Here is a 6013-nt window from a genome sequence, read left to right as displayed (position 1 = left end):
TATTTTCAGTAGCTCAATTGAACATTTTCTAAGAGATGTATGTACAAATGCAGTGTAAAGCCAGCTAACCTGAAAAGAATTATTTTTTTGTAATGTAACAGGAGGCCTACTCTACATACTTTATAGGTAATAATATGTTGTAAGTGAGCTTATATTATTTTACATTACTATTGTAAATTGTATATGTATTTATCCCCAGACACAACAAAACCTAATTGAAGTCTCTTGTATAAAAAGAAGTCGCATAACTGTGGTTTTCTGTAATGCATCCAAATTCATAAAGCAGTCAGTAGAGCTGGGTAGATTTTAGGCGGAATTAAAGCAAAAATAAAAAAAAATTACTTACCTCTAATCCCGCAGATCTGTCGATCCATCAGGAGGTTTCTTCGAGCAGGTCCCGCGTCATCTCGCTATCCTTCTTTAACACTCTGGTGCCTCCATCTTCTTCGCACGTCACCCGATGTCACACTGGGCATGCATGTGATCTGCTTTTTTCCCCCCCTTCCATTAAAGAAAAGGCTCATTTTATGCATGTCTGAGCTAAGGCAAACGCAGAAGGAGCAGTCAGCCTCCCAGGTTGCGTGACCTAGGTATCCCGGGATGCTCTGCGCACCTATTTTGTCTATCCTTTTGGAACTCCCATTATGGAAGAGAGCTTTAAACTTTGCTATGTCATAAATAAATTCTTCTTGGCTCTGTGTTTTGTTTTTTTTCACATAGAACACCCTCAATGATTACTATGGAACTGCCAAATTCAGAGTTCCGCACTGCAGCTCTTTTTAAATGTGCCCCTACAGTGTCACTCGCACAGAAAAATTGTGAGCAGCATAAAAGCGCTTGCATATCAACTGAGGTGCAATTTGTGTGCAGAAAAATATTGAAATAATTTTTTGGGTATGTTTTTGATTTTTTTTTTGTTTTTTTTTTTGTTTTTTTGCATGATCCTGTGGAATCCTCTTCCGCTTTTCCTTGTTGTGCCTCAAATGCAAGCACTTGATTCAGGGATGAAATTTAATTTAAGAACACTGCACAACTGAGAAGTGCTAACATTTTAAACACAGACCAATTTGTTCATTTTCAATGCAGTCAGTGTGCAATTGCAAACAGATTATAAATATCTGTTCTTTACTTGTGGTGTGAACAAACAATGAAAACTTAACATAAGCTCATGTCTAGTCTGCATGATTTCCTTCTTGTGGAGGTATACAAGAATATGAAAATGGGTTATACTTCTACAACCAGGAAGGTTGAACACAACTCTTGCAAGAAAAGGAAATTTGGTTATCCTTAGGTATAACCCCTCTCCAGCATATACTGAAATAGCAGCTTGGCTGTGTTTTTGCCTGTTTTCTAGACATCTGAAGCATTTATGAAGCCTATACTTCACCTCTTCATTGTAACTGAACCCCAATGTATGTTGCCGGTGGGACAAGTTTGTGTTTTGGGAACTACCGCAGGGATGTGAACTCAAGTTGATTGTTTACCATCTGGGTATGTTAACTGGAAAGTTTTTAGGTTAAGAATTACTGGCATTTTTTAATGGCTGGGCGGCAAACTTTATGTATGGTTTCCTACTGGCTTGCTGTTGAACAGGTTTATGCTGTAGGTAAAGTGACACAAGTACATTCTGTGCTATTTCCTGTCAAGACTTTTTTGAGGAACATTTCCCCAAGGCTGTTACTGCTCTAAGAGCAATATATAATGCGGGTAAGGTGTGTGTGTGTGTGTGTGTGTGTGTATATATATATATATATATATATATATATATATTTTTTTTTTTCCCCTTAACTACTGTACTAGTGGTAGACACTCCTTTCCTTAAAGACCCCACTGTTATGGGGCTAGAAACTCTTTTATGGTCATGTACTGTTTACCAGTCTTTGCTTTTAACCCCATTTATAACTTTAGTTATCATATTGGTTAGTGTAAATTATAAGTATTGCCATTTGCAACTGAATTTGAAGTGAAGTCATAACCCCATTGTGTAACTGCATCTATCCACACTGACAGCACATCTTGTGGTGTTGTTTCATTTCCTGTGACCAGAGGTCCTACGCTTGCTTAGCACTTACTGAGTACAAGTCATGCCTCACCTAATGTAGATACATGGTTTCCACTGTAATACAAGGATGCTGGGAAAAGTAGTCTGACATCTAGTATTCTTCTTACTTTGTGTCACATGGTCGAATTTGATTGAATACAGAGATGATAGGAAATTGCTGGTATGCAGTTAGCAAGCACAAAGCTTGATAGGCTTGTTTAACCACTTGAGATCTAGGACAGATCTGTTACATATTACATTTGGATTCTGGCACAGAGATTACCACTCCCAGAGTTTCTTCATCAATTAATCTATTTAAAGATGTGTTGATCTTCATGCCACAAATTGTTTTTCGTCTAAAGGGATATCTTTATACACCTCAGAGAGATCTGTTTTCTGCTTTAAAGCTGCTTCAGCATGGCGACATGGTTGGCTCAATGGTTAGTGCTCCTGCCTTTGCTGGGTCCTAGGTTCTAACCTCATGCAGTTAGGTTAATTGGCTACCAAAAAAATTGACCCCTGAAATTATTGGTACAGGGTTGCAGTCTGCCAAATGTGATATGTATGTATGACCATATAGAATCATAAAAAAAACTATATAATAACTATATAATGATTCAATATTTTTGTCCTGTTATTGATGGCACTTGAAATAGAAACACCTGTTGCCTGATAACCTTTTTCTAGTCAAAAGTGCTGTGGTAGTCCAATATGTCTAAAACGTATGCTGCATCCCCCATTATTAATGAGGCTGACAAAGAGCAAGATATTGCTGAAGCATTCACGACTGGAGTACCCTCAAAGAGTTGCCTATCCAACTTCAAATTTAGAATTTAGACAATTTATGACATGCAGGCCATTTTTTAATGTCTTCTGCTACTTCCATAATAAATCCATAAACCCTTTATAAGTTCTCTGCTTGAAGGAGGAGTTTTTTTTTACCTTCATTGACATCTTTATTATTATAACAACAACTTTATTTATATAGCAGTGCTTTACAAAGTCCATTATCATATGAATTTATTGACTCCTCCTATTGGAAAGCCTCCTTTACCAAGTGATGCAAGTTTGTACAGGTAATCCCTGGGTTACATACAAGATAGTAACTGTAGGTTTGTTCTTAAGTTGAATTTGTATGTAAGTCTGAACAGGTACATTATTTTAACAAATGCGATTAGGACAGATGTTTGTCTTAACATAATATTAGGCGGTGTGGTGTCAGTTACTGTCTAAAATCCTCACAAGCTGTACTTTGATATGCAAAAAAACAACGCAGAGTTTGTCTTGGTCATTAAAGAGTTGCAAGAGCTTGCAGAAGAGCTCAGTCTCAATTGTGTTTAGCAAAAGATTTAGCAAAACTGCCCACCTCCAAGCCTCCATCCTGCACACGAGGGAGCAGGGAAGTCCCATTCGTATCTAGGAGTCATTTGTATGTTGGATGTCCTTAACCTGGGGACTACTTGTATCTAGGCAAAAATCTAAGGCGCATGGCAGTTTGAATCCTCTGAAACTGTAGCATGTTGTGGAGCCCCAGGGGTAAAAGAATTACTCCGTATTAGGATTTTGGAGGCCATGAACCAGATTCCTGAATTATCTACTGGAAAACACCAATCGCATCCTCTCACTTTCTTCAAATCTTTGGAAAAACAGGATTATAGACTGTATCCCCCATTCTGGCCTGTGTATCGCAGGCCCAACAGGAGCCTCTATATCAGGGGTGTCAAACTGTGGCCCCCAACATCCTTTTTTTTTTTTTGGCCCCCAAAGGAATCCTAAATATGAACTGCAGCTAGCCTGCCTCTGCATTTAAATAATGCCTCTACTACAATTCCTGACATCACTCGCGGCTATAGTCCAGCGGCTTCTCTGCCTATGCATGGCCTTGCAGTGAACTGTTTTATAGATGCAAATAATGCCAGGAATTGGAGTAGCGGAGCTATTTTAATGAAGTGGGAGTTCCAGCGGCGGGCCACTCATAAGATTTAGCCTCACATTGGCCATGTCTTGCATTTCCAGCACTCCCCCTCAGCTACACGAAGGAGGTGCCAGGAGGCTTTTAGAGTTACAGGGGCTTCCTGGTGAACTATGGCCTTGTGTCATATAGCGGCATCTCAGGCTGAGCGTAGCCTGCTGTTATCCAAGTGATGCCGGTCGTGATCGCATCAAGGTTTTATATCGAATGAGAAGGAAAAACATTGTAAATTCTTTCAATAAATTTCAAGGTTTTTTTTTGGCCCTCTGTGTCGTTGAGTTTAACACCCCTGCTTTATATGAACATGCATATGTTCACTGCAGAGTATCTTGAAGATCTACATTCTCTACCATGAAATCTCTGAGTGAAAAAATGGGAAGAACAGTGATGATGTCCATGTTGTGACTTGGAGGCCTTGTGCAGCCTACAACATAAATCCTCATGGGCAAAGCTATACAAAAATTAATGTAGCCATTGATCTGCAAAAACAATTCAGCCCTTCATCATGTAGCAGGATCCTTGTTCTGCAGTGACTGATTCATAGATCATGCATAGTACACATCAAGCTTTTACAAAAGCACTTCATAACAAATTAGAGTAGCCACAGAGATAGGAGCCCCTGAATGGGTGCAGGAGCAGCTATCTGAAGTATTATGGGATACACTATCCTCTCCAAATGTGCTAAAAATGTGTATGAGGTCTAGGAGGAAGCTCTGCTACTAACAGGGACCTACCGAAGGCCTAATATCCCACCATACATCCACCTATATCTTGAAACTGCCCCTGCTCCTGCAGTTCCTGGCAGAAGGAAAGGGAACCTGACTGCTACACTGCACAGTTCAGTAGCTGCAATAATGATCTATGTTTCTTATAAAGCACTTGCTAGAGGGAAGACTCCGTGTGGGAGAAAAGCTATTTCAGACAACAAAGACTTCATTTCATGCGTGGTTACATTCTTTTTCTATTTCAGAAATTTGTCTGACCCTTTTTTGGTTCATCTATGAAGCTGTACGTCCTAATGCGAGGAAGGCTGGGGTCATACGAATATTGGGTTACGGATTAAACAGAAGGACCAAGCCATCTGATTCCCGTGCCAGGGCAATCAGATGGGCAAGTGAAAAGAATTGTTGCTCTGGATGAAGGGGTTCACATGATTTGGGAAAATTTAAATAATGGAAGGCTCACTACAAAATGTTATGACACAAATATATTTGAAGTGATATTACAGTATTTAAAGTGAGAGGTTATGGGTTTTTTGCAGGATGATGTCAGGTGGGGTTTTACTCCCCCCTGTTCTATGCCCTCTACTTATGTTTCAGGTTTATTGATGTCAATGGGACAGGTAATGTCCAATCTGTAATAAAAATAAACTTACCTGCCTGTTTGCAATCTATTCCAGGCATACACCTAGCTGCTCAGAATAAATGAACACATGTGTGCATGTGCAGGTGTTACATAGATCTTGGATGGCCAGAGTTCCAGTGCCTGGAAGAGGACTGGGTGAACATGGTGGCACCCACAATGGAGTGTATTTAAAACATTGTGAAAAGGCAAGAAAGTTTATTTTAGAGGAGAGAGTAGGAAGATTAATAGCCAGTAATGAAGGGGGAATGCATGTAGTCAGCTACATGCATTCAGCTAGAAGATTAAACCATTCGATTTTGGAAGGAAGAGATTGTTTACTTGCATGTGGTAGACAAAGATATTTCTTTTCTGGGGTTACAGGGATGAGTTGGAAATGCTTGGTCTAAAGGGACTCACTCTCGTATGCTCTTCTGGTAGGTTAGGGGATCTGTTGAGAAGTGGGATGGTGGTATAGTGCTTTCCTGCAGAAAAGGCAATTTGGAGCAGCTGGTGACAAGGGTGGGTCCTGAGTCAAACAGTTCTTTGGGCTATTGAATGTATTTTATTTTGGTTCTGGTTATTTATTATATTGCTAAATATTTAATGTCATTGAGTGATTCTATGGCCATTTCATATCCATGGCCATGTCTCTCAGT

Source organism: Pyxicephalus adspersus, chromosome 1, assembly GCF_032062135.1.
Source record: "Pyxicephalus adspersus chromosome 1, UCB_Pads_2.0, whole genome shotgun sequence".
Classification (NCBI taxonomy): Eukaryota; Metazoa; Chordata; class Amphibia; order Anura; family Pyxicephalidae; genus Pyxicephalus; species Pyxicephalus adspersus.
The sequence above is the reverse complement of the archived record's forward strand: the minus strand, read 5'-3'. Positions refer to the sequence as shown.